General features: G+C 52.5%; 1 protein-coding gene across 1 annotated transcript in view; it reads left to right on the top strand.

Annotated features, from left to right (window-relative positions):
• The first annotated feature begins 11,147 nt into the window (after window positions 1-11,147).
• Window positions 11,148-17,992, top strand: part of DENND2A (DENN domain containing 2A) — a 102,796-nt gene continuing 95,951 nt past the window's right edge. Inside the window, exon 1 of the mRNA XM_047849246.1 lies at window positions 11,148-11,194. The gene's annotated coding sequence lies outside the window, so the exon portion shown is untranslated. The remainder of the gene's footprint in view (window positions 11,195-17,992) is intronic.

The following is a 17,992-nucleotide window of genomic DNA, read 5'->3' as shown; positions in this document are numbered from 1 at the left end:
GCTCAGTCTGGCTCCCGGTCCTGCCCTGCAGGGAGCGCCCCCTAGGCCTCGCAGCCCGGCCCCTCCGTCCCGGCTCCACCCCGAGCTCCCTCCCGGTACCTCGCCTAGACCTAAGGTCCGAGGCCGCCTGCGCCTTCGGGGGCTTTCAGAACTGCACCGACTGCGAGGGCCGGAGGGGCCGAGCCAGACGCCAGGCCAGGCCCAGAGCGGGGACGCGACCTGCGGCGAGGTGGCCGCGCAGGCGGAGCCACCCCACTCCAGGTCGCTGGCCGGGCACCCGCGGAGGGCCACAGCGAGAGGGGCTGCGTGGAGGTGGGGGTGAGGGTCGTGGCGCAGAGCGCGGGTGCTGAGAGCCAGGAGGGAGGGGTGCGGGGGAGGCAGGAAGGTACACCCGGGTCAAGGGATTGAGAGCCGGGGCGGTGGGCGGTGCGGACCGCCGAAGACCCAGGCCCCGGGTACCAGGGTGGGAAGGAGGCTGGGGCCGGGAGGTGGCGGCGGGCGGGGGGAGGGCGGGTGCAGAGACCCAACGTTGAGGGCCCGAGGATCCGGACGCCGACAGCGGGAAGGGTGTGCGGAGGGCCGGCGATCGGGTTGGAGAAAAAGGGGGAGAGGGGCGAGGAGAGCGGGAGTCAGGCGGCCGGGGTCCGGGAGCCCAGAGCGGAAAGGGCGTGCGAGGGACAGGGGATCCCGGGGCCGAGGAACCCGCCGCCGAGAGCCCGGGACCGCGTGCGGAGGGCCGAGGACCCGGCGCAGAGGACGCGCCGCCCGCGTCTTCCGGGAGCGCCAGGCGAGCCCGCTCGGGCACCTCCCCTTAAAGCGGAAGCGGCGCGGACGCGGCGGAGGCTCGTCCCCGCCCTCCGCTCCTGGACTGCGTAAATAGATTTTGCTCAAAACTCGAAGGGCCCTCCACGCCTTCCCCTTCTGCCCGTGCTCTGGGTCTCCATGGACATCTTTGCAGCCTTCCTTACAGAAATCGTGGAAACGCGCAGTGAACTGAAAGCCCGGTCTGCACACAGGTTGAGTGTTCAGCTAAGCAGAATGTGAGGAGGGTTGGGGAGGGAGGTGATCCTTGGACCAGGAGTACCAGGATGCATTAATCTAGGGATGTGTTTGGACATTGGGGAGTGGCTAATGGCATATTCATTTAACTAATGCTTTTTGAGCCCAATACGTAACTCTTAAGCAGAATCTAGTAATATTATCGAGGCTCATAATATGTTGTTTTTAATTTTTTCAATGTATTATTATTTATTTTTGAGAGAGAGAGAGACAGTGAATGAGCAGGGGAGGGGCAGAGAGAACGGGAGACACAGAATCTGAAGCAGCTTCAGGCTCTGATCTGTCAGCACAGAGCCCTTTGCCGGGCTGGAACTCATGAACTGCGAGCTCATGACCTGGGCCAAAGTCGGAACCTTAACCCCCTGAGCCACCCAGCCGCCTCGAGGCTCATAATATGTTCTGAACTAGGTATCACGCTAGGCCCCGGGGACGTGGAGACTCACATCCTGACTTTACAAGCTGATCACTTATGAGGGAGATCCCACACGGGAACACATAATGTACAATTTCCAAGTGTGACACAGCATGAAAGAAAGGAAGAATCAGAAGAACCCAAAGCATGGCGACTACTTTGGACAGGAAGGGAGAGAGGCGTTAGGAGTGGGAGGGTAGATAAAGAATAAAGTCCTTGGGGCGCCTGGGTGGCTCAGTCGTTTGGGCATCCTGCTTCACACAGGTCATGATCTCATGGTTCTTGAGTTCAAGCCCGGTGTCACGGTCTGTGCTGACAGCTGGGAGCCTGGAGCCTGCTTCTGAATCTGTGACTCCCTCTCTCTGCCTTTACCCCCCCCCCCCTCACGCTCTGTCTCTGTCTCTCAATAAATAAATAAATATTAAAAAAAAAATAATAAAGTCCTCAAGAGGAAGGAGTTGAGTGTGAGGATGGGGGGGGGGGTGCTTTAACCTTGAAAAGCCAAAGGAAGGTCCCATGGTTCTAGACAACAAGGGGCAGAGAAACAGAGGTGATGGTGGGGGTAGTGGGACGCTAGTGGTGGTGGTGATGGTGGTGGTGAAGGTGCAACTTAAGGAGCTACAGGCACCCAAGCAGGTGAAGTTGAGGGATTCCTGGGGCCCATGTGAATGTCAATGAGCAGAATGATGTTATGCATATTAAGGTACATGGACAGCAAAATCAGTTATATCAAATATGAACCCTAAGTCAGAACCTGTAGGGGGCAGCCTTTAAAAATCGCAGATGTTGATGCAGTCAAGCTGCTTCTCACATGGGTCATTTTATGCAATCTGTTTCAGGATGTGTAACAGCAGGAGTGTATTTGGAATGACTAATGAATTAAGAGACTAAATATACAAACAGGGGTGCCTGGGTGGCTCAGTCGGTTAAACATCCAGCTCTTGATTTCGGCTCAGGTCATGACCTCATAGTTTGTGGGTCTGAGCCCCACATCGGGCTCTGTGCTGACAAAACCGACCCTGCTTAGGATTCTCTCTCTCTCAAACTTAAATAGAGAGAGAGACCAAATATACAAACAGACACTGGCCGGATATATGACGGTGGAACTCTGACCGGCAGCCTCTGCGGTAATAGGTCCTGGACAGTCAGGACTCGGCCAATGACTGCCAGCTTCTCTAATTTTCATCCCCAACTTCCATCTCAGGACCAACCACGGGAAGCCAAATGTCTACTCCAAACCGGTCACAGGAGATGCCCAGGCCCCCAGAGTCCCTGTGCCAACAACCTCCAATTAGGGCCCATTTGGTGCCTTTTTTTTTCTGTATAACCTGTCCCCACTAGCATTTGAGTCTCCACTTTTATTTGAGTCTCTGCCACATGCAAGTGATGATGGCTGACTTCCTTGCTATAGAAAGCTCTGGATAAACGGCCTCCGTTTGTTCTCACTTGGGTGGTCTCCGTTTTTTTTCCATAGAAATTTTCGTGACAGCTAAGCCCGCTAACTATTCATAGCTTCCAGTTCTCGGAGGTGCTCCTGCGTATGCTGTTAACTCTGCCACCACTAGGTGGCACCATTCTCTCGTGACCTGCAACCGAGGCTTCCTCGGGGTTCCCAGACCTGACGGTGCGGGAAGAGAATTGCAAAGGCCCACCTGGCTGTGCTTATCTTTTTACGTGATCCAAATGACTGTGATTTTAGCATTTCCCATGGAACATTGTGACAGAGCAGATGTGATGCAGGGCCAGTGCTTGTTCAAAGCCCCAGGACAGGGGATAAAGACGCAGGATTGGCTGGCTTCAGAGTTCTCAGCCTCAGCACATTTGACATTTGGGGCAGGATAATTCTTTGTTGTGTGTGAGGAGGGGTGGGCAAGGGGGAGGGGAAACCGAACGGTGCCTTGTAGGATGCTGGAACCCACTTGATGCTGGAAACCCCCTTTCCCGATTATGACTTTAAAATATGTCTTCATGGGGCGCCTGGGTGGCTCAGTCGGTTGAGCGTCCGACTTCGGCTCAGGTCGTGTTCTCGCGGTTCGTGAGTTCGAGCCCGGTGTCGGGCTCGGTGCCAACAGCTCAGAGCCTGGAGCCTGCTTCGGATTCGGTGTCTCCCTCTCTCTCCGCCCCTCCCCCACTCACACTCTGTGTCTCTGTGTCTCTCTCTCCTTCAAAAACAAATAAACGTTAAAAAAAATTTTTTTAAATATGTCTTCAAACATTGCCAAATGTTTCCTGGGGAGCGAAGTTGCCCCCAGGTGAGAACCACTGGGCTGAGCTCCTTTGGAGGACAGTTCTCTGTTGAGACCCTTTCAGCCACTCCCCCCTCAACACACACCCTTGGTTTCTTCAGAACAGGATATTAGCGAAGGGAAAGCCCTGAGCACGCCTGCTGCAGCACCCCCTTCTTCATCCTGCCTCGAGCAGATGCTAGACCAGCGTGTCTCCGGCGGGGACTTGAGCCACCTCCACTGAAAACACCTGGGGAGCTTGTAAAGCTGCAATCCCCGGGCCCCACCCAGCCCCCCTTCATTGGGACCCTTGCTTCCCCCCCCCCTCCCAATACAAGGGCCCTATCAGGCAAACCAAAAGTTGGAGAAGGACCGACTCTATCCTGCCCCCAGTTCCCGCTTGGTACACCTGGCCTGCAGTTAGCGCCTAAGAGAGCTGGACCGTGGCATGAAAATGCTGGCCGTGGGCCACCCATGTACATCTACTCCTCAAGCCTGTAGAGTAGAAAATATCAGAAACAACACTGGAAAAGGACAGTCAGGGACGAGGCTGAGGCAGGCGGGCTCGCCCACCTCTTTCCCCACTTGCCACAAAGATTGTCCCAGACCTTCCTCACGCGGGCCCCCTGGCCGCCTTCCGCTTTCTCCTTTCTTTCTCCTTAGCGGGCTTGTCAGAGGAATTGCCCCTCCTCTGGGTCCCGCTTTCTGGCTTTCTGGGGTTGCTCCGGCACCCCCCGCGGCAGGTGCCGCTCTTGTGCCAATGCCGGGTGTCCTGGCAGGTCCCTTTCTCCTCGATGAGGGGCTTGGCCATGCCCACCTTTGAGGCCCCTTTCTGCTCTGCTCTGTGGGGCCCCACCCATGCGCAGCTCTGATGTTCCCGGGCCTTCCACGTCTCTGCTCTCAAACCGGGCCCATGACACCAGTAGCCCCGGCTAGTGGTCCTCCGGGCAGAGCCACTCAGGTCGTCCTGGGTCCGACGGCTGGGTCCTTCCGGGCTCTGGCACTCATTCGCAGTGGCCTTGAGCAAGGCACCTACCTCTTTTTGGCTGTGTCTGCATTGGTAAGAGGCTATTAGAACCTCCCTCCTAGCTGGTCTCTGCAGAACCTTAACATTACCTGGCAACACTCAGCCATACGGGGAAAAGCAGAAAGAATGAGAACCGGTAGCTGCTTTGTGCTTTTTCTGACTGTTTGAGAAGGCGGGAGCTGGGTGGGGCCTGAGGGCCAGGTGGCCTGATCTCCCCAGACACCTGAGACCCGCGAAAGGGAGGTGCCGTGCCCAAGGTCACACTGACATCTGAGGGTAGTCAGATGTCACCTGGCTTGCCTTTGGGCAATATTTTCTATTTTGCTCTAAGTTGATCTGAGAGATAGAGGAAGCAGATCAGATATTAGGGCCTCCCAGGGGCACCTGGGTGGCTCAGTCAGTTGAGCGTCTGACTGTTGATTTTGGCTCAGGTCATGGTCTCACAGTTGTGACATCAAGCCCCACATCAAGCTTGGCATGGAGTGTGGATCCTGCTTGGAATTCTCTCTCTCTCTCTCTCTCTCTCTCTCTCTGTCTCTCTCTCTCTGTGCCCCTCCCCCACTCATTCTTTCCCTCCCTCCCTCTCTCTCTCTAAATAAATAAACCTAAGGGGCACCTGGGTGGCTCACTCAGTTGAGCATCCTACTTCAGCTCAGGTCATGATCTCACAGTTTGTGAGTTCAAGCCCCACATCGGGCTCACTGCTGTCAGTGTAGATCCCACTTCAAATCCTCTGTCCCTCTCTCTCTCTCTGCCTCTCCCCAGCTCACCCTCTCTCTCTCAAAAATAAATTTAAAAAGCATTAAAAAAAAAAGATATTAGGGCCTCCCAGAAACATGTTCCTTTAAGCGAGGTGTGGCCTCTGAGAGGCAGTGCAGGGATTTGCAATTATTTGGAGGTCTAAAGGCTGAGATCAGGTCCTGGGTGAACGTTAGCCAGGGGGGTTGAGCTGGCAGGTTTTGAGGCCATGGGTGCAGCACCCAACTCATAACGTTGTGTGATGGAAACGTTTGGAGAATTCTTGCCTCCCCATTCAGGTTTGAGGAGATTGTCTAGCTGGCCAGGAAGTAGGTCAAGGAAAACTCTGAGAAGCAAGACGGGAGTCTTGTGTCCTCAGCACAGTCCAGAGCTGGTCCGACTGACCTGGCATGTTCTGGAATCACAATGAACAGGAAGAGCTAGAACTGCTCCTACAAACAAATCTGTGACTTCAGAAAAGAGAATCTAAACCATCGCACTCTTGTGTCCCTTCCTTAATGTTCAACTGGGTCTCCCAACAGGAAGAGAATATATGAGTCGAGGGTATTTGGCTTTGCAGGCCTAACATCTGAAACTGCCTGGCGGTGAACGCTGCAGAATGTCCTTGACTTTGTTCTCTGCTTTCTGTCATAAACACACTAGTTCTTGTAAAGTGATGAATGCCTTAATTCTTTGTGGGGGAAAAAAAATGACCCTGCAAAGCTCAGGGCATAGAAATGCAACAGATGGTTCTTAGGCAAAATTTTGTTATTGTGTTAGTTGCCAATTCAGTGATTCTTTGAGATTTGCAGGGTACCCTGACAAATGTCTGTGGGTCTATGATGACGAACGTCAGTTACTCCACAGTGCCCCCTCATGGGCCCCCACAACTGCCTGTCTTCCCATGCCAGTACCGAAGGCAGCAGGGCACCGGGAGAGAGGAAGAGAGGGGACAAAGCCATCTCCGCGGAAGACGGGCCCTTCACAGCCAGGAGAGGATAAAGGAACCTGAAGCCTTCAGTGTGGGCCATGCTCACTGCTTCCCCTGGGTGGCTGCGCCTCCGACCCTCCTCCCGGATGACATTTGATTGGGACCAAGAACAAACCAAACCTGGATTTGAAGTTTGGGTGGGATGGTTGGCTTGGTTTTATTTCCCCAGAGGGAGGCACATGAGGGTTGTGGTGGATAGGAAGGAACGTGTGTCCAGCTGTCTGTAGGCAGGGGAGCAGAAGGGGCCAAGGATGGGTTAGCAATGGAATGAGAAGGGAAGAAGGCAGCGGGCCTCCTATGGAGGAAAAGAGCAGGGGAGCGTTGCTGCTAGTGGGCTCCAGTTAGCCACTGGAGGGCTGTGGAGGAGCTTTGCCAAGGGCATATCAAGGCGAGGCTGTGGATTTTCTCCTGCCCCTAACATAAATTCCTTCCTCGCTCTACCTCATTCAGATGACATGCGCTGAAAAATGAGCGATTCCTCTCCCCACACCAGCTTTCTGGATAAAATAATAATAATAATAACAGCCAGGGGCACCTGGGTGGCTCAGTCAGTTAAGCATCTGATTCTCAATTTCGGCTCAGGTCATGATCTCATGCTTGTAAGATCGAACCCCGAGTCAGGCTCCGTGCTGAGTGTGGAGCCTGCTTGGGATTCTCTCTCCACCACCGTTCCTCAAAATAAATAAATAACTAAATAAACATTTAATAGTAACAACCAAACCTCTCCTCTGTTGTCTGCTGTGTGTATACCTTTCAACTACGCCACCTGCATGCCAGTGAGACGAGAGGGCTCCTATCTCTCAAGGGCTGAGAAGGAATGGATCCCGGTGACCCAAGCAGGGGGTCTGCAGTCTCTAAGGAGGGGTGTCAGAGAGGCCTGGGGGAACTGCACTGCCTGTGCCTGGGGGAGCATAGCCAGGACGCGGATTGATCGCTGATCCAGAAATCCCAGTCCGGAATGGCTGGCACTGGGCAGAACCACGGCTCTCAGACAAGCTGGCATAACAAAGAACCTGGCTTGAGCCAAACAGGCCTTGGAACTCAGTTTTCCCGTCCGTAAAATGTCAGGGATGATATCGGATTGCCCCGGGTGCGGGGAGGATTATGTGGCAAGACCATTCGTGAAGGTGCTCGGTAAATGTTTAGCATCCAAACAGAATTTAAATTGGGACACTTGGGTGGCTCAGTTAGTTAAGCATCTGACTCCCGATTTGGGTTCAGGTCATGATCTCAGGGTTTGCGGGTTCAAGCCCCATGGGTTCTGCACTGACAGTGTGGACCCTGCTCGGCATTCTCTCTCTCTCTCTCTCTCTCTCTCTCTCTCTGCCCTTCCCCTGCTTGCACATGCACTCTCTCTCAAATGAACTTTTTTAAAAAAGGAATTTAAGTGGAAATTAAACAATTTGGGGAAGAGGAGTTGTTCAAAGGCTCCTTTTCAGGCTCTCTCCCCGTCTTTCTCAGGCTAGCCTTCTTCCAGCCCTGGGTACTTCTTCACTTGGTTTATAGCTGAGATGAAGCAGGCTCAGTGCTGTGGTGCAGAAGGCCCTGGACCTAAGAGAGGTTGGGGGGAAGCTCCACTCGGATATGAGAGGAGAAAATGGCCTGCTGTCCTAGGAAAATAACAAACAGGAGGTGACCGAGAGTGCCCCCAACAGGCCAAACCCAGTACCACACCATTTACTTGCTGATCTGTTTTTAATCCCTCCCAACAGAATGAAGTGGGTTATAACCATTGCTACTTCCACCTTACAGATGCAGACACTGTTAGAGGCAAAGCAACCTGCTCCTGAGCCCGTGCTCCTCAACAGGATGCTGAAGGAAGAGAAGGGGGGCGGGGGGGTAAGAGAGGTTCTGCGGCGCTCCTTGGTTGTTCTAGGTGGAAAAAACAGGATTCAAGATGAAGAAAAATCAACTCTGTCTCCCTCTTCCCATCCACACCTTTCCCGCCTTGAGGCCAGGCAGTATCTCCTACCCTAGACCTCATTTTTCAACATGGAGAGACGTTGAAGACAGACGGGGAGGACCGGGGCACTGTTGGAGCAGTCAAGTGTCAGGAGCGGAGAGAAGAGGGACCACTGAGAGGGTCTTCCAGGCTTCTGTGCACAGCCCTCACCTTGGATGGCTACCCTGACCTCTGGAGCTGGAGACCAGGGCTTGGGATGGATCAAACACCAGCTGGGAAAGCTCCAGAGAGCCGGGGGGGGGGGGGGGGGGGGGGGGCAGGGCCACACAGGAGAGGCCGAGCCCTGCCATGGCGACAGTGGCTGGTAGGCCCAGAGACAGGAGCAGCCATGGGGTTGGGGGCTCCAACAGGCAGGCAGGGATGGAAAGTCGCAAAGCACAGGCTCCACTCAACAGAGTCTGCCCCAGGGAACTGAGGCAGGGTCTGGTTCTGAAACAAGCTAGTGTCTAGAGCTCAAAGATGAAGGAGCAGAAGGAGTCTGGCCACCACCAAGGAGTTGCCACTAAGGAGCTCCCCAGCCAGCCTCCTCTTGGTTTGTCCACCTGACGCGGGACTGGCAATTTGGAAGCCACGGAATCAAAGGTGACCAGCCTGCGCTGTGAGTAGGATTGGGGGAGGCAGCCAACTGGGCTCTCAGCTCCATTTGCCATTTTCCCCACTTTGACAGTTTGCCCCATGATAACCCAGAGCCCCGGGGGGTAATAAACGTTGAAGCCAAGTCCTAGAATTATTTTTTAGACAGTGAAAAGGTATTGAGTCACTCAGTTGAGTGCCTGACTCTGGATTTTGGTTCAGGTCATGATCCCAGGGTCGTGGGATCCAGACCGGCTTCAAGCCCCGAATCGGGTTCTGAGCAGAGCATGGAACCTGATTAAGATTCTCTCTCTGTCTGTCTCTGTCTCTGACTCTGTCTCTCACTCTCCCTCTCCCCCACTGCCCCTCTCCCCCATTCGTGTGCTTGCTCTCTCTCAGAATAAAGTGGAAACGTATTAAATGATGCTTCAGCAAACAAAACAATAATTTAAATGCTTATACTTTAAAAAAAAGTAATTTGCTTGTACCTTGCAAATTTGTATTCTGGAAGTTTACTGTGCTTAGTTGAAGTGGGTATAGCATGATGGAGTTGAGGAAGCTTTAACAAGCTCTAGAAAAGCTTCAAAAATCTCACAGAATGAGCAAAACCCTGAGCTAAGGAGACACAGCTTTTTTTCTGTGACTTTTTTTTTTTTTTTTTTTTGAGAGTGAGAGAGTGGGGGAGGGGCAGAGGGAGAAAGAATGTTAAGCAGGCTCCCGGGTCAGCAAGGATCCCCACATAGGGCTCCATCCCATGACCCAGACATCATGACCTGAGTGGAAATCAAGACTCCCATGCTCAATCCACTGAGCCACCCAGGCGACGTTCTGTTCTGTGACTTTGATATCTAAATTAGTCCCTCAAATCTTGGGCCCCAGTCTATAAGGACTGCCTAGACAGTATCTAATGTTCCTCATGTTCTGCAATAGTTTTTCTTTTCTCTCTCCTACACACCCCTTTTGTGGATTTATAGGCTAGGGCTCTATCTCCCCACACCCCCCCCCCACACACACCCCACACCCCCACCCCCGTTGCCTAGGCTTTAGACCCTTCCTTCTAGGGGCCCCTGAGCTAAAGACATGAGTGACTTTTCTCTGGTATAGAGATTCGCCTGGAGTCTCCCCCCCACCCCCTCCACACACACACACCCATAAATCACCACTGTCAGTTCCATCTCCGTTTCATCAGGGAACTCCTCCGCTCAAAAACCTTCCGTGGCCCCCCATTGTCCTCAGCACGAGAAGCCCACAGCATTTTCGCGTGTACTCCTCCTCCGGCAGTCCTAACTCACGCGATCTGTGTTCCTTGATTGCCCTACGTAAGTGGGGGCAGTGGACACTATAAAGTCGTGTCCCCTCTGGGAAGCTTCTCCTGACTCCCTCCCGCCCGGCTTGGGAACCCTTGTGCCCCGCGCTCGCCCCCTCTCCCCCGCCCCCGGGCTTTTATTGCCTCTGTTCTGGTTGTCGGTGCCCCAGCCAGACTGCAAGCTGCAAGGGGCAACCGAGGCGGCTGACTCGCTGCCCGGGACGTCCCAGACCCCAGCGCCGCGCCCGACCCGTAGTAGGTGCCCACAAACGCGTTTGGCGACGGAGCGAAACGGGCAGGGGGGGGGCAGGGAATGTCGCCGCCGCTTCCGTGCCTGTGTCTCAGGGTCTCGGCCGCCGCCGGGCGCCTCGCGCCAATAGATCCCGGGCCTGGCGGAGACGGAGAACACCGCGCCGCCCGGTCTCCAGCGAAGAAAGGGTTAAGCCGCCGTCGCCCTACCCACCCCCCACCCCCCACCCCCCAAAAAAAGGCGAGGGGAAGAGTCCGGCAGAAGGTCCTGTTTACGGGAGCCGTTCGAGTCCGCGCGGCCCTGGGAGAGGCGTTGCCGTGGCAACGGGCCGGGCGCCCGCCAGCTGCGGATGAGCTCACTGGAGCGGCGGCGGCGGGCGGGGGTCGGCGGCGGCGGCGGGGCGCGCGGCCCGGCGGAGAGGACGCGGCAGCCGGCCGAGCCCGCCCTGCACTCGCCCACAGCGGCGGCCGGGCGGCGGGCACGCGAGCGGAGGGCGCGCGGCTCGCCGGGCGCCGGGAGAGGCCCGGCCGACACCAGGGCGGAGGGCTGCGGGGCCATGGCGCCCCGGGCCCCCGCCGCCCGCCGCCCCCGCCCGCCCGGGCGCCCCCGAGCTGCGCCCCGGAGCCCGCGGAGCCGCGGCCCGCCAGGAGGTAGGGCCGGGCCGGGGGACCGAGGAGGGGACGCGCGGGGCGGGCGGGGGGGCGCCGCGGAGGGGACGCGCCGGCGGGGGGCGGGGGGGTGAGGGGGTCCTGGGGGGAAGGGAGGGGACGGCGGGAGCTGCCCCAGCCCGGGGCTCGGAAGCGGCTCTTTGCAGACTGAAAACCGGGTTTCCCGTGTGCGGACGTGGGGACTGAGGCTCTTCAGCCCGACCTGAGGGACTTGAGCAAAGTGCTGGCCGGACGGCCTTTGGGGGCTCGGCGTGACTTTCAGGGCCGAGTGGGGAAGCCGTCGTCCCGCGCTTCGGAAACCTGCAGAAACTGGGCAGAGCCTGGGTCCGCCGGGCTGTGTCCCAGGGGGCGTGAGTGAGAAAGAGAGAGAGAGTGTGTAGAGAAAGAATCCAGTGGGGCTGAGCAGCCAGAGACAACCCCCCCCCCCCAACTGGGTCAGAATTTGCAGTCTTGGGAAAGCAGGATGGTCAAGATGATTAAATGCTCTTACTTCTCCCACTTTTCCCCTAAGGAGGGATTTGGGAGCAGATGGAGCCGGGGGAGTGGGGTGTCTCTTAACAACACGGGGTACGGTGATATTTAGGAGAGTCACAGAGAGCTGGATTCAAACCCTTGAGGACGGCCAGACCTCAGCGGTGGGGTCCTTTCCAGGGGACCCGGTGGGGAATCTGGGCAGTGCACTCCGGCCGGGCTGGGCAAGGAGAAGTGCAGTGACTTGTGCTCTAAGCGGCCGGTACTGGAGAAGGAGCAGGGGGAGTTCTAGCTGGTGTGGAGATGGGCTTCAGGGACCGACTTCTCTAATGCCTCCAGCCACTCAGATAGCAATGGCCCCAGATTGGTCGTCTTATAGTCGGCACTCCACCGAAATTTTGTTATCAAACTCTACGCCCTTGGTGGTTACCGCATAAAAGAACTAAATCCTCTCTGCTTGCACTGTCAAGTATTCAACACACCAGGGTGGTGGAGTAGAAAGCCTTTGGCTGCGCTGCTTAGATGGAGCAAACAGTTAAGAGCAAACAGTGACTGTTTTTGAGGAAGGGTAGTGAGTGGAAAGGCTGGTGGAAGAGGATGGCTTCCAGTGCTTTTATTGGGAAGATTTGAAGCCTCCCTGTGTTGTGTAATCGTTCACTTAACAGCACTGTGCTAGGCGTTAGGAACAAACCCAGTGATGAATAAGAGCTCTCTCTTCCTTCCAGAACTCACCATCCCAGCTGGATAGTCAGAAGAATTAAAACCAGGGGTGCCTGGCTGGCTCAGTCTGTAGAGCACGGGACTCTTGATCTCAGGGTTGTGATTTCGAGCCCCACGTTGGATGTAGAGATTACTTAAGAACAAAATCTTACCAAAAAAAAAAAAAAAAATTTAAAACCAGTCCTGGGCTGGCCTGGCTGTGGGTGCTATGTGCTAGGGGAACCCAGAGCTGGGCCACTCAGCCCAGGGGAGGCCCACAGAGTAGGTAATGCTGGGACTGAGCGCGGAAAACCTCTTCACCGAGAAAACAAAGCAGGGAAGGCGGTTTCCAGCTGAGGGAAGGGAAAGCACAAAGTCACCAAGACAGGGGGAGGGAGAGGGCGGGAGGGTAAGTGTGGGGAGAATTCCCAGTGTGCCCCCAGAGGGAAGGAGGATCTCACTGAAGCTGGGTTCAGATGATGTCCTAGAAAGCTCGCTGTGGTTGTTGGGTGGAGGTCTGGAGGAGAATGTGACCTCGGCTTTGCGGTGCCCGGGCCAGAATTACTGACGCGCAGATGATGGCAACGCTGAGGCAGGACGGACGGATCCAAGAGATTAAGAGGTAGGACCCTGGGGACGGGCACAGGTGAGGTAACTTAGACCAAAACCAAGTGCCGAAAAGCTCAGGAGAAAACAAAGCAAAGCAAAAGGAATGGATATTTTGAATGGCCTGAGTTTAGCAGATTACAACACTTGGACAACGAATTTGGCTCTAAATTTCCTGGCAGCTTAGAGACAAACAAAAATACACTGGATTGCACAGTTTTGGAGTTTGGACAACAGAAAGCTTACAAATTAATTTTCAGAACACAATTTTTCCTGGAATGAACTCAATAGGGAATTTGTCATGAGGAACCTTGTGTAAAGACCAAAGAGTGACAGAGGGGAAAAAAAATGTTCGTTGTCGGTGTTACAAGAGACGGGAAGATAAAATTCCACGTGACTGGCTCCTTATACCATCTTCCTGTTTTGACTTGGGAGCACACTGCATTTCTGCGGGCTGCTGAGCGTCAGCTCAGACTTGCGGGCAGTTGGGGCCAGGGGAAATCTATGCCCATGGTCTCAAGGGCCCATGGTCTCAAGTGGAGGAGGTGACACCAGCTTTGATGAATGTAGAGAGCAAAGCACCCCGGGTGCCCACCGTGAAGGGGAAGCAGGCAAGTCGTAGAACGGCCCCCCGGCTGGTAGGCTGAGACTCTGGTCTGCTGAAGGGTCTGGTACGCAGTGTGCATCCAGAAACCCTGACCAAAAGGGAAGCAGGCAGTGGGGGCAGCATTCGAGGACTGCGGTCAGATGGGCAAGTCCACGTCTCACCCCCCACGCCCCGTCCCCACCAGATGCCCTCAGACCTGCTGTTAAGCCTGCTTCTCCACAGCAGGGAAAGGGTGGGACTCGGGAGACCAGAGATTCACCCTGAGTGAGGCCGGAGGGGGTGGGAATCTTGTTTGCTGCAACACCAGGAATGTCACAGGACAGGGAACGCAGACCCAGAGTTGAGAGGTTCTGCGGACTCCGCCACAGATCCCTTGGCTGGGTCCTTCCCTTTGCTTTCTGAACCAGGGAGGGAACCTGCGGAATCTCTGTCCATGCATTGCTGCTGTTGAAACCATTTCTTGCTAATTTTAGATGTCTTAAATTAGCATTGAATAGGTGTGAGACTCTACTCCTCCAGCCCCCCTCCCCCATCACTTTCTTAATATTTGTAACTGGGAGTGGCCTGTTAAAACACACATTTAGGGGCGCCTGGGTGGCTCAGCCAGTTAAGTAAGTGTCTGACTTCAGCTCAGGTCATGATCTCACAGTTCATGGGTTCCAGCCCTGTGTTGGGCTCTGTGCTGACAGCTCAGAACCTGGAGCCTGCTTCAGATTCTGTGTCTCCCTCTCTCTCTCTGCCCCTCCCCTGCTTGTGCTCTCTCTGTCTCTGTCTCTGTCTCTCAAAAATAAACAAACATTAAAAGGGGGGTGGGGTGGGGCGCCTGGGTGGCTCAGTCGGTTAAGGTTAAGCGTCTCAGGTCATGATCTCAGGATTTTTGAGTTCAAGCCCTGGGTTGGGTTCTGTGCTGACAGCTTAGAGCCTGGACCCTGCTTCAGATTCTGTGTCTCATTCTCTCTCTCTGCCCCTCCCCTGCTTGCACTCTCTCTGTCTCGGTCTCAAAAATAAATAAACATTAAAAAAAAATAAAAATACACACACACATTTAAATGTCTTAGGGGAGCATTTTTTTTAAAGAACAGATGCCTGGGCCCCACAGTAGAGAGAGTAAATAAAAATCTCTGAGAATAGGCCCTGGGCATCGGTATTTTTGAAAGTCACAGGTGGTTTTAAGGTACAGCCAAGGGTGAGAGTGGCTGCTTTAACAATCACATAAAGGGTTCCTTACAGCAGGGGACAGAAACCTCAGATTCCAAAAACAAGGACCCCATAAAATTTAGTTAGGAAGCCCGTTACTCATAATAAAAATCAAATAGCTAATGTGCGTTCAACATCAGAATTTAAAGCCAGCTTGAACAGAGCTAGATACAAAGGCTGGTGGCAGACACATTTGTGTGTATATGAAGTATTTTTTTACAAAAATAGAAATTCTTGGGGCACCTGGGTGGCTCAGTCGGTTAAGCATCCAATTCTTTTTTTTTTTTTAATTTTTTTTTTTTTAACGTTTATTTATTTTTGAGACAGAGAGAGACAGAGCATGAACCGGGGAGGGTCAGAGAGAGGGAGACACAGAATCCGAAACAGGCTCCAGGCTCTGAGCTGTCAGCACAGAGCCCAACGCAGGGCTCGAACTCACGGACCGCGAGATCATGACCTGAGCCGAAGTCGGCCACTTAACCGACTGAGCCACCCAAGCACCCCTAAGCATCCGATTCTTAATTTAAACTCAGTTCATGATCTCACGATTTGTGAGGTTTGTGAGTTTGAGCTCCTTGTGGCAGTGCAGAGCCTGCTTGGGATTCTGTCTCTGTCTCTCTCTCTCTCTCTCTCTCTCTCTCTCTCTGTGTCTCTCTGTCTCTCTCTCTGTGCCCTTCACCTGCTATCTCTTTCTCTCAAAATAAACATTTAAAATATTTAAAAATAAATAAAAATGAAAAAGAGAAACTCTAAAAGCAGAATCACAAGGCTTCTGCAGTTAGATTTGTCTAGTCCAGCTGTATGCATGCTTCACCTTAGCCCAAACTGAAAACATTTGGTAACTTTCTCTCTTTGCTTGGAACTCACATAAGTCTGCTTTTCTTGAGTGCTGAGCTTCTAAGTTCTGGGTACTTTCTACTTGCCTCAAGTAGACACTTCAAGTGTGTTTGTTTTCTAACCAATGTCTTCTGGATTGGAAAGAAGCTGGGAAAATCAGTTTGCAATGGAACATCCATAAAGTCTTAATCAAAAGGAATGAATCTCTATGGGTTGAATTCAGCAACTCTGACAGGATAATAGGGGAAATATTTTGAGGCTCAATGACTTTCCTTATAACACTCAAATACACCTTGCAGGCAGTTGCTTCTTTGGCTGTAGGCAAAGTTGACTCAGCTTCCTTTATGATCTCTGGAACCCCAGCCCCTTCTTTTTTGCTTCCTGAGGGCCCATGGAATGTCTCACAGGCACTCATGAGTGACCCAGGTTGTGTCATGCCCAGTCTCCTGTGTCTAGGCATGGACCCTTCTTCCTCCACAGAGCCAGATGGCCTCCATAGGTACCCCAGGTGATCTTTAAACGCCCCCCCCCACACGCACACACACAGGCTACCCAACAGAAAGACTGACAGACACATGTACCCCTTTAATTATAGGAGAAAAGTCAGTGTCTGGAACTGAGGTGAGTGAGTAGCTCAGTTTTCTACATTTGATATCCAAAGACAGAATATGTTGGGAAGCCAGAGTCAGACCATCTTTTACCCTTGTGTCAAGATCATTGTCTGATCTGGGCAAAAATGTATCCGGTCGACTCCCAGCTTGCCCAGAGTTAAGCCCTTTGCCAGCTGCAGTCCAGAATTGCTTTGCCTTTGGCTTCTCTTTTTTGCATCCATCCTTGGCCTGCAGTTGACTGGAAGAGGGGTGAGCCCTAGACCCCCTTTTCTAACAGGCTGAATTGCCAAAAACTGCTATCTTTTTCTTCTCCCTGGCCTGAAGGAAGGATGGGGTGAGTCATCTTCATGGCAAGCTCAGGGAAGAGGTTAGCTTCCCTCAACAGTGGGGAACAAAGAGGTCCCATGGCTCCCCTTCAGAAGGAAATGAGAGTAGGATCGACCTGGAGTGGGATCAGGACAGGAAGTCCTGACAGTGACCATTTTTTCCATGGTATCCAGGCCTTCCTTGGGCTGTGCGTCTTATCAGGAGGGCTTGTCAGACCAGTTCAAACACAGTATCAGATGCATTTCCTTTGGTAGTTTTGTTTTCCTAAAGAGCATACTATAAAGTTTTAAGATTACTCTTGTACACGTACTTGTATATATACATATATTTTAGGCATACATATATTCCTAAAAAGCATACTATAAAGTTTTAAGATTACTCTTGTACACGTACTTGTATATATACATATATTTTTCTATGTAAACTGTGAAAGTTATATTTGCTATAAAACATTTAAGCAATAAGAAAAAAGAATAAGATGAAACATGAAAATTTACTGCATACTGTCTCCCTCCTTAAAGGCAATCCCTGTTTGGTATATATTCCAAATAGCCTCAGACTTTCTTCTTTGCCTGTAATATGTTTGCTTGTTTGTTTACAGAAGTGGAAACATGCTATCATAATTGAACACTCGTTTGTGAGAATAATTCTGTGGGGGACCTACATAGTCCTACTGTTTCTTTGCATGGATAGCCTTCATTTGTTTAACAAATTACCTGTTTTTGAGCCATCTGTTGCTTCTGAGTTTAGCCACTACAAGCACTCTGGGTCACTTGTTCCAATAGTTCTGTAAGATAAATTCCCAGAAGTGCAATTGCTAGATTAAAATAGATTTCAAAGCCAAATGGATATTGAATATATTTGTGCCCAGTGACATATAGTTTAAAAATGAGATCCTGATGCTCAGCCTTAAAAACAAAAACAAAAACAAAAAACAACTGTAAAATGTATTATTACCTCTCTCTCCCTTAACCCAAGCATTACCACCCCAGCTCCCCACTGAATTTACTCTGAATTTCTATGTAAGTTAATACAAAAATTAAAATTCATAGTGTGGTACATTCATAGAGGCAATCTACTATTTTGAGTTATATTAAATTTAAAAAGGCAATATATTAACATGATCTCTAGGAGATTTTTTATGTTTTGTAGTTTGTGATCCAACAAACCATCTTAATTTTTGTCTCTTGCTATTGGTTTCATGTTCCCACAACCTCGATCCCACATAATCACGATTCCACATATTGTGTAGGCGGGAACCTGGGATGGGTGGGGTGGGTTACACACAAGAGTCAACCCAGTGCAGTAATCTAAAGTACCTCCCTCTTTCTCCCTCATTCTTGCTTCTCAGAAAAAAATGTAGTCAGGGTTGTGTTTGACTTAGCAGCAAGTTCTCTGCAAATTCACTATGGGGAATGGATAGGG

Source organism: Prionailurus viverrinus, chromosome A2, assembly GCF_022837055.1.
Source record: "Prionailurus viverrinus isolate Anna chromosome A2, UM_Priviv_1.0, whole genome shotgun sequence".
Lineage (NCBI taxonomy): Eukaryota > Metazoa > Chordata > Mammalia > Carnivora > Felidae > Prionailurus > Prionailurus viverrinus.
Note: the sequence above shows the minus strand (reverse complement) of the source record. Positions and strands in the feature narration are given on the sequence as shown.